Here is an 11,391-nt window from a genome sequence, read left to right on the forward strand (position 1 = left end):
AAAACTATGAATTAACACATGTGGAATTATATAATTAACAAAAAAGTGTGAAACAACTGAAAATATGTCTTATATTCTAGGTTCTTCAAAGTAGCCACCTTTTGCTTTGATTACTGCTTTGCACACTCTTGGCATTCTCTTGATGAGCGTCAAGAGGTAGTCACCGGAAATGGTCTTCCAACAGTCTTGAAGGAGTTCCCAGAGATGCTTAGCACTTGTTGGCCCTTTTGCCTTCACTCTGCGGTCCAGCTCACCCCAAACCATCTCGATTGGGTTCAGGTCTGGCGACTGTGGAGGCCAGGTCATCTGGCGGAGCACCCCATCACTCTCCTTCTTGGTCAAATAGCCCTTACACAGCCTGGAGGTGTGTTTGGGGTCATTGTTCTGTTGAAAAATAAATGATGGTCCAACTAAACACAAACCGGATGGAATAGCATGCCGCTGCAACTGCAAGATGCTGTGGTAGCCATGCTGGTTCAGTATGCCTTCAACTTTGAATAAATCCCCAACAGTGTCACCAGCAAAGCACCCCCACACTATCACACCTCCTCCTCCATGCTTCGCGGTGGGAACCAGGCATGTAGAGTCCATCCGTTCACCTTTTCTGCGTCGCACAAAGACACGGTGGTTGGAACCAAAGATCTCAAATTTGGACTCATCAGACCAAAGCACAGATTTCCACTGGTCTAATGTCCATTCCTTGTGTTCTTTTGCCCAAACAAGTCTCTTCTGCTTGTTGCCTGTCCTTATCTGTGGTTTCCTAGCAGCTATTTTACCATGAAGGCCTGCTGCACAAGGTCTCCTCTTAACAGTTGTTGTAGAGATGTGTCTGCTGCTAGAACTCTGTGTGGCATTGAGCTGGTCTCTAATCTGAGCAGCTGTTAACCTGCGATTTCTGAGTCTGGTGACTCGGATGAACTTATCCTCCGCAGCAGAGGTGACTCTTGGTCTTCCTTTCCTGGGGCGGTCCTCATGAGAGCCAGTTTCTTTGTAGCGCTTGATGGTTTTTGCCACTGCACTTGGGGACACTTTCAAAGTTTTCCCAATTTTTCGAACTGACTGACCTTCATTTCTTAAAGTAATGATGGCCACTCGTTTTTCTTTACTTAGAATTTGTATTATGGCAAGAAAAAAGCAGCTAACAGTTTACTCAGTAGGACTATCACCTGTGTATCCACCAGACTTCAGCATAACACAACTGATGGTCCCAACCCCATTTATAAGGCAAAAAATCACACTTATTAAACCTGACAGGGCACACCTGTGAAGTGAAAACCATTTCCGGTGACTACCTCTTGAAGCTCATCAAGAGAATGCCAAGAGTGTGCAAAGCAGTAATCAAAGCAAAAGGTGGCTACTTTGAAGAACCTAGAATATAAGACATATTTTCAGTTGATTCACACTTTTTTGTTAATTATATAATTCCACATGTAATTCATAGTTTTGATGCCTTCAGAGTGAATCTACAATTTTCATAGTCATGAAAATAAAGAAAACTCTTTGAATGAGAAGATGTGTCCAAACTTTTGGTCTGTACTATATATATATATATATATATATATATATATATATATATATATATATATATATATATATATATATATAAATTTTAAAAGGAGCTAATGAAAACAACACAAATTAAATGCAAAAACAAAGTATTATCTTGAATCAGGAGGCCGAGATCCAATTGTAGGATGAGGAGAAAGTGGAGATGGACGTGGCAGAGGCAGAAGAAGTATCCAACACCTTTCAATTTATTTATTTTTTTTGGTGGGGGAGGCCCCAAAATTAAGTGAATGGCAAATAGAGCCTAACCATGGCTGGGTGCAGCTGGTATAATTGTCTAATTAGCTAAATGTACGGATAAGTCCTTTATGATCCATGTCTAGTTCATTTTGAATGTGAGGTTGCCCACGTTGGCTGTGATGACACCGCTTGCTATGCTAAACACATCTTCCAACATGACATTTGCCACAGGGCAGGCCAGGACCTTATCTTATCCTACTAAGAATAACATCTGCAAGGAGTTTGTATGTTCTCCGCGTGTTTGCGTAGGTTTCCTTCGGGTACTCCGGTTTCCTCCCACATTCCAAAGACATACTGATAGGGAATTTAGATTATAAGACCCATTGAGGACAGCGATGATAATGTATGTAAATCGTAGGAGAATATGATAGCGCTCTGTAAGCAAAGCATATTAAAACCGGCTAGGCCCAGAGCTGGTACCAGATTTCACTTGTTATCGAACACCACTAGGCCAGGCTTGAGGTTCACGTTCACCAACCACTCATCAGTCTGCTGTTTGATCCCCATCCACAGCTCCTGCATGGTTTGTGATCTGTCCCCCAAACAGATGAGTTGCAGACCAGGCTGCGAGCGTGTGCTCCTGGCTGTGCTGAAATTGGTGGTGCGGGGCTCACTATATAGGTGGTGGATGAAACAGAGAAGGAGGAGATGGCAACAGTACAGAGAAAAGTCCACCAATCTTTGGTGGTGTTAGGACGTTTGCTGGAATGTCTTTCGCCTCTGTCCTTGCCCCTACTACAAACTGCCCAGTGAGCAGTTATAGAGCTCTAATGTCCCTGTTTGTGCTTACTGGTCCACTCATCTGTTCTAACATGGATCTTGCCAGTGATGGTGTTGCACAGTACACATCTTATCTGATCAGAAATGTGTGTGTGCAGGGCAAGGATGGCCTACCTGGCAAAGTAGTGGCAGCTGGGAACAACGTACTGCGGGACAGCCACAGACATCAGTTTTTTAAACTGGCTATGCCCAGCAGACGGAATGTCATACGCTAGTAATTTAGAAAGGATGACATTCACGCACATGGTTCATGGGTGGTTCGGATAGAATTTCCTCTTTCTAGGATTTGGGGGATAGAGAGCTTAAAACTTCCATGGGACGGTGTAGACATGTTCAGTGGCACTGCTGGTGGTGGTAGTGTTGCTGTCACATCCTCTCAGCAGGGAGGCAGGTTGCCCTATTGAACGTGACCAAGAGGGAGCAGAAGGAGGCTATGATTTGTCATTCTTTTAAGACGTGTACTCCATTGCACCTTGTGCTTGCATTTCCCTTGGCACAGGAGGCATTAGCAGATGACGGCAGCTGTAATTTTCCACATTCCTCCCACTTTTGTCGTGCTGATGGAAACGTGACTTCTTCCGAACTGCACACATCAATATAAGACCCATTGATGCATGTGGAGTCCAAGACCTCATCAACACCCGCATCATCTTCCATTCAGTCCTGACCCTTGCCCTCCTTGACAGTCTGCACACTGCAAAAAGCTACAGCAGTCGGTACCTGTGGTTCCTCATCCCCAGAGATGTGTTGCGGTGGTATACTGGCTGTGTGTGCACTGGCTTTCCCACATACTTGTGCTCCAACCTAATGAGTAGTAGGGCATCAGTGCACTCATTCTCTTCCATTTCCGGGGCAATGCCAGAAGGATGGGCCACGGAATCCCAGCCAGCAGACTCATTAAACAGCAGAAGAGCAGTCTGCATGACTTGGGGCTCAGACTTGTTGGATGATTTACAAGGGGTTGAGGTGGAAGAACGATGACTAAAATCCTCAAGTGCCAACTGAATGCTTTCTGTAGAGCACTGGGTGGAAGAAAATGTGAAGGAAATGGAGGCACTCTCAGCCATCCAATCTAACATGGCCTCCACATGTTCTGGCCTCATTATTTGTTGTGTGGTACTGAGGTCTAATAAATAACACAGAACGTCCTGTCTCCTGCGTGCGAATGAGGAAGGTGTTGCAGTTGGAAAAGTAACAGGCGCAGATCGACCACGTCCTCTCCCTGTAGCAGCTAGACCATCACCACGAGCAGCACCATGTCCATGTCCCCAATTTTCTGCTCTCCTCAAGTTTTTCCCTTAAAAATACCTTGTAGGCAAGAGGCTGGATTTCAGCACTCTACTCAAGGCTATGTTGTCACAAAGCAACAAGGCAACAAGTTTTTATGACACAGAGTACTTTTTTTTCCAAAGAGTACAAGCTTTTTATGCAACGAAGCAATATGATTTGCTGCCACAGACAGCAAGGTTTATATGGCACAGAGCAACAGGATCTTATGCCTCAGAGTGCAGGGTTTTTATGTAACAGAGCAATAGGATTTTTTCCACAGGCTTTTATGGCACAGACCACAATGCTTTTGTGGCACAGAGCAGCAAGCTGTTAGAGCAGTTTACGCAACACTGGCATGGAACACAGGAACAGGCTATTAGGGCAGTCTACACAACACTGGTATGGCACATATGAACAGGCTTTCAGGGCAGTCTAAATAACGCTGCTATGTCTTATGTAAATTAGTAAAGAATGTCCCCAATAACTTAAAATGTCGAGAAAAAAGCCCCTCAAAGAGATCTGTACTGTATGTAGGGCTTTTATACTGTATGGAGCACTATGTGGGGCCATTGTATTATTAGGAGCACTATGTATGTAGTGTGCATTATACTGTATGGAGCACTATCTAAGGGCATTATACTGTATAGAGGACTATGTGGGGCCATTGTATTGTATGGAAAGCAATGCAGGCCCCATTATACTGTATAGAGGACTATGTGGGGCCATTGTATTGTATGGAAAGCAATGCAGGCCCCATTATAATGTATGGAGGACTATGTGGGATCCATTATACTATATGGAGCACTTTTTGTGGCCATTATACTGTATGGAAAGCTGTGTGAGGATTACAGTTGGAGAATCATATTGTGATGGGGTCACCATTATTTGTCAGGGAGATTGAGGGTACAGTAGGGTCATCATGCTGTGCATGTGGATTGTACTTTGAAGGAATTCACTGTAAAATCATATTGTGTTTGGGGGCACTTTTGTTTGCATCATAGTTTATTATCTGTATTATTCAAGGGTTTTTATTCTATGTTATTACATTTGTAAATCATGCCATTGAGCCATATGCTTTTTACTGCTCTTAGATAATATATTATATTATTTCAAAATTTTATTCTAAGATCTATTAATTAAAATGTACTTTGTTTTTGGGACAATCCTTTTTTAAGTTGTCCTTAAGCTTTTAATTTTGAACTTCTGTGTATTTGAGTTTAACCCCTTCACTACCAAGGGTGGTTTGCACGTTAACTACCGGGCCAATTTTTACAATTCTGACCACTGTCCCTTTTTGAGGTCATAACTCTGGAATGCTTCCATGGATCCCGGTGATTCTGACATTGTTTTCTCGTGACATATTGTACTTCATGTTAGTGGTAAAATTGCATTCAAATAACTTGCGTTTATTTGTGAAAAAAACGGAAATTTGGTGAAAATTTTGAAAATTTCGCAATTTTCCAACTTTGAATTTTTATGCCCTTAAATCACAGCGATACGGCACACAAAAAACTTAATACATAACATTTCCCACATGTTTACTTTACATGAGCACAATTTTGGAACCAAAATTTTTTTTTGTTAGGAAGTTATAAGGGTTAAAAATTGACCAGCGATTTCTCATTTTTGCAACACCATTTTATTTTTAGGGACCACTTCACATTTGAAGCCACTTTGAGGGGTCTATATGATAGAAAATACCCAAAAGTGACACCATTCTAAAAAATGCACCCCTTAAGGTGCTTAAAACCACATTCAAGAAGTTTATTAACCCTTTAGGTGCGTCACAGGAATTTTTTGAATATTAAAAAAAAAAAATGAACATTTAACTTTTTTTCACAAAAAAAATACTTCAGGTTCAATTTTCTTTATTTTACCAAGGGTAACAGGAGAAATTGGACTGCAAAAGTTATTGTGCAATTTGTCCTGAGTACGCTGATACCTGATATGTGGGGGGGAACCACTGTTTCGGCGCATGGCAGACCTCAGTAGGGAAGGAGCGCCGTTTGACTTTTTCAATGCAAAATTGGCTGGAATTCAGATCGGACGCCATGCCGTGTTTGGAGAGCCCCTGATGTACCTAAACAGTGGAAACCCCCCAAGTGACCCCATTTTGGAAACTAGACCCCCCAAGGAACTTATCTAGATATGTGGTGAGAACTTTGAACCCACAAGGGCTTCACAGAAGTTTATAACGTACAGCGGTACAATTAAAAAATCATATTTTTTCCACAAAAATGATCTTTTCACCCCCAATTTTTATTTTTCCAAGGGTAACAGGACCCTAAAAGTTATTGTGCAATTTGTCCTGAGTACGCTGATACCCCATATGTGGGTGTAAATGACTATTTGGGCGCATAGCAGAGCTCGGAAGGGAAGCAGCGCCATTTGACGTTTTTGGCTAGAATTGAGATCGGACACCATGTCGCGATTGGAAAACCCCTGATGTACCAAAACACTAGAAACCCCCCACAAATGACACCATTTTGGAAACTAGACCCCCCAAGGAACTTATCTAGATGTGTGGTGAGCACTTTGAACCCCCCAGTGCTTCACTGAAGTTTATAACGTCCGGGCGTGAAAATAAAAAAATCGTATTTTTTCCACAAAAATGATCTTTTCACCCTCAATTCTTATTTTTCCAAAAGTAACAGGACCCTAAAAGATATTGTGCAATTTATCCTGAATACGCTGATACCCCACATGTGGGTGTAAACCACTATTTGGGCGCATGGCAGAGCTCGGAAGGGAAGCAGCGCCATTTGACGTTTTTGGCTGGAATTGAGATCGGACACCATGTCGCGTTAGGAAAGCCCCTGATGTACCAAAACAGTAGAAACCCCCCACAAATGACACCATTTTGGAAACTAGACCCCCCAAGGAACTTATCTAGATGTGTGGTGAGCACTTTGAACCCCCCAGTGCTTCACTGAAGTTTATAACGTCCGGGCGTGAAAATAAAAAAATCGTATTTTTTCCACAAACATCATCTTTTAGTCCCCATTTTTTTATTTTCCCAAGGGTAACAGGAGAAATTGGACCCCAAAAGTTGTCGTCCAATTTGTCCTGAGTACGCTGACACCCCATATGTGGAGAAAACTACTGCATGGACACACGTCAGGGCTCGGAAGGGAAGTAGTGACGTTTTGAAATGCAGACTTTGATGGAATGGTCTGTGGGTGTCATGTTGCCTTTGGAGAGCCCCTAATGTACCTAAACAGTGAAAACCCCCCACAAATGATCCCATTTTGGAAACTAGACCCCCTGAGGAACTTATCTAGATGTGTGGTGAGCACTTTGAACCCCCCAGTGCTTCACAGAAGTTTATAACGACCGGGCGTGAAAATAAAAATATCGTATTTTTTCAACAAACATCATCTTTTAGTCCCCAATTTTTTTATTTTCCCAAGGGTAACAGGAGAAATTGGACCCCAAAAGTTGTTGTCCAATTTGTCCTGAGTACGCTGATACCTCATATGTGGGAGAAAACTACTGTATGGGCACACGTCGGGGCTCGGAAGGGAAGTAGTGATGTTTTGGAATGCAGACTTTGATGGATTGGTCTGCGGGTGTCATGTGCGTTTGGAGAGCCCCTGATGTACCTAAACTATTGAAACTCCCCACAAGTGACCCCATTTTGGAAACTAGACCCCCCACGGAGCTTATCTAGATGTGTGGAGAGCACTTTGAACCCCCAAGTGCTTCACAGAAGTTTATAACGCCTGGGCGTGAAAATAAAAAAAAAATTTTTTTCCGCAAAATTATATTTTTGCCCCCAATTTTTTATTTTCCTAAGGGTAACAGGAGAAATTGGACCCCAAAAGTTGTTTTGTAATTTGTCCTGAGTAGGCTGATACCCTACATGTGGGGGTAAAACACTGTTTGGGCGCATGGCAGAGCTTGGAAGGGAAGGAGCACCATTTGACTTTTTCAACGCAGAATTGGCTGGAATTGAGATCAGACGCCATGTTGCCTTTGGAGAGCACCTGATGTGCCCAAACAGTGGAAACCCCCCAATTATAACTCCAACCCTAACCTCAACACACCCCTAACCCTAATCTGAGCCCTAGCCCTAACCCTAGCCCTAGCCCTAACCCTAGCCCTAACCCTAACCCTACCCTAATCCTAACCCTAGCGGGAAAATGGAAAGAAATACATTTTCTTTTAGTTTTATTATTTTTCCCTAACTAAGGGGGTGATAACGGGGGGTTTGATTTACTATTTATGGCGGTTTTTATGTTTGGCGGCTGTCACACGCTAAAAGACGCTTTTTATTGTAAAAGTAGTTTTTGCATCACCACATACTGAGAGCTATAATTTTTCCGTATTTTGACCCACTGAGTCATGTGAGGTCTTATTTTTTGCGGGACGAGTTGACGTTTCTATTGGTACCATTTTCGGGCACGTGATATTTTTTGATCGCTTTTTATTCCGATTTTTGGGACGCAGAATGAACAAAAACCAGCATTTCATGAATTTCTTTTGGGGGGGTGCGTTTACACCGTTCCGCGTGCGGTAAAATTGATAAAGCGGTTTTATTCTACGGGTCAGTACGGTTACAGCGATACCTCATTTAGGTCGTTTTTTTATGTTTTGTCGGTTTTTTGCAATGAAAATTTTATATAAAAAATAATTATTTTTGTATCGCTTTATTCTGCGAGCTATAACTTTTTATTTTTTTGCGGATGACTCTGTATGGCGGCTCGTTTTTTGCGGGACAAGATGACGTTTTCAGCGGTACCATGGATATTTATATGTGTCTTTTTGATCGCGCGTTATTGCACTTTTTGTTCAGTGGTATGATAATAAATCATTATTTTTTGCTTTGTTTTTTATTTTTATTTTTTAAGGGGTTCGCTAAAGGGGTTAACTAATGGGACAGTTTTATAGGGCAGGTCATTACGGACGCGGCGATACCAAACATGTGTACTTTTATTGTTTTTGGGTTTTTTTATTTTGAAAAAATTGATTTATTGGGGAATATTTTTTTTTTTTTTACTAATTTATTTAGCGATTTTTTATTGTTAACACTTTTTTTTTTTTTTTTTTTTTTTTACTTTATTACCTTGTCCCAGGTGGGACATCACTGTCCTGTGACAGATCGCTGATCTGTCACATCACAGATCACTGTGACAGATCAGCGATCTGTCACAGGCACTGCTGCAGACTTCCTCATGCCTGCGCTTTGCAGGCACTGAGGAAGCCAGCTTCCTCAGGCCCCCGTCGCCATCTTGGATTCGGGGGCCTGGAGGAAAGGAGCCCCCCGCAGCAGCGCTGCACATTGCGCTGCTGTGGGGGGCTCAGGGAAGCACGGAGGGAGCCCCCTCCTTGCCGATGCTTCCCTTTAACCCCCGGTACACCGCGATCGCGTTTGATCGCGGTGTGCAAGGGGTTAACGTGTCGGGGGCGGTCCGTGACCGCCCCTGACACATTGTGCCGGGTGTCATCTATGATAATTAGCTGACACCCGGCCGCGATCAGCGGCGCTCACCACGTGGGCGCCGCTGATCATGGTGACGTAATATTCCGTCCATGGTAATTAGGTCCATGGTCACATGGACGGAATATTACGTCAATTGTAGGTAAGGGGTTAACATCCCTGGTCTATAGAAACAGAAGTTTCTTCTATTTTTTGTTTCTCTCTTCATGTGCGAAACCTTTCTTTTTATCCACAGTTATTCTCAGGATCTTGTAAAGAACCAGTCCAGAGAGTGATTTTCCTTCCAGAGTTATACCACACAACCTGGACTTGGAAGTTGAATCTGACAGTGTATGATATTCTAGTTCCATTCAATAAGACTGAACTGTGGGCAGCAGTACAGAGAGATTCAGCCGATGCATCTCATAAAGATCCCGTGGCCAGTTTTCATATAGAAACAGACTGGAGAGTTCAGTCTTGTGATGTTTTCCCTAGCAAAGGAGATTCAAGCTCTTCCAGCCAAATAAAGAGGGATCTAGCAATGCTAGTCGCTGCAATATTGGGTTTCAGTAAGCAAGCGGATGCCTCCCAGGTTCTGTAAAGGAGCCAATCAGTCTTTGTGTCCAGGGGATTTCTAAGGTGGGAGGTACAGGAAAGATGTACCGTATATCTTTGTACCATGTTAGCCAGTAGATAGAAAAATATTAAGATTGGAGAGTCCTCAGTGGTTGATACCATCTTTTCAGTTAGTCATTAAATGGTAACAAATTGCAAGCTTTCCAGACTACTCATCAGGCATAGAGTAACGCAAAGGTGGTAGGTGTCCTCAAACGATAAGGCAGTCTTCTTAACCACTCTAGACACCTGGAGATCAGTCTTTGGTATCTCATCCCAAATCTCAATGTCTTCATCATTAAATGGAAGTTGTTCTCTTATTTCTCTTGGAACCACCATCTTATCCAGAATCAACCTCCTAACCTTACAGTAAAGACCAATCTTTTACAAAATCTGAGCCCATAAAACATTTCTTCCTGAATGGTTCTTGGTTCAGTCTTTTCCTCTAACTTCAAATGACTTTGAGATTTTGTTTGGTACATTCATCAATAAAAAGGAGAGAAATAATATTTTGTATCCTCATCAATTGGCATATTAACTGAATTATTCTCTCTGTCTGAGGAGGATTTGTATTAAAAAAAATGGAGTCTGAATCCGATAGTACTTGGGTTTTTGGGCCTTTTTTAAGAAGGACGACAGCTTGAACTTGGATGCAGGTTTAGTGTAGATAGTGATAACTGTACGTCTTTGTTTGATAACAGCACTAGGTTTACAAGAAATAGACGTTTTTTCACCCAGCACTACTTTATGTTCATAACTTACTCAGGAGTTTCTTGTATGAGTACACTAGCTTTTTGAAGCAAATCAAGCATTTATCTAATATTCACCCTACAGAATAACACACAACACTAAACCATGGCTGCAATAGAGTACCTTGGTAATCAACCTAAGGGTTAGGTTCCCATCAAATGGAAACGCCTTGCCATGGCTGATGGTCTCTCACGAAATATCCAAATTGTGCACTAAGCGCCACCATTTTTTTTAACATATTTTACATAGCAGTAATACAGTTCCAATTTCATATTGTCACGCTGATTAGTGCGGACCCATTGCTCCATGGACGAGTTTTAACCTGGAAAAGTGTAACTAGGCAACCACCTGGTTTTTCACAAGAAACCCTGATGGTGTGGTTAGACTTGAGCTGCACGTGGTCACCAGGTATCACTCCTAGGGCAGTACCTGGTACCGCAACAGCTTACCCCAGGGGTCAGAGATGCAAGTACTGACTCAGAGTACCAGGCAGGACAGGAACAAGATCACTAGTAGTGTGAATGTCAGAGCTGGTTCGGACAGAATGGGTTCAGATTCAGATGAAATGACTGGTCCAGACAGCATGGGTACAGGGTCTGTTGGACAGCGTGGCTGGAAAAGACAGAACAAGTTCAGGGTCAGTGTACAGGATAGCATGATGGGAAGCTGACAATGTACTAGTAGGTGAAGACACAGACTGAGAAACTTCAGTTCCTAAACACCTACCTACAGAAGAGAGTGCCTTAAATATC

Source organism: Dendrobates tinctorius, unplaced genomic scaffold, assembly GCF_039654945.1.
Source record: "Dendrobates tinctorius isolate UK_male_01 unplaced genomic scaffold, ASM3965494v1 ptg000155l, whole genome shotgun sequence".
Classification (NCBI taxonomy): domain Eukaryota; kingdom Metazoa; phylum Chordata; class Amphibia; order Anura; family Dendrobatidae; genus Dendrobates; species Dendrobates tinctorius.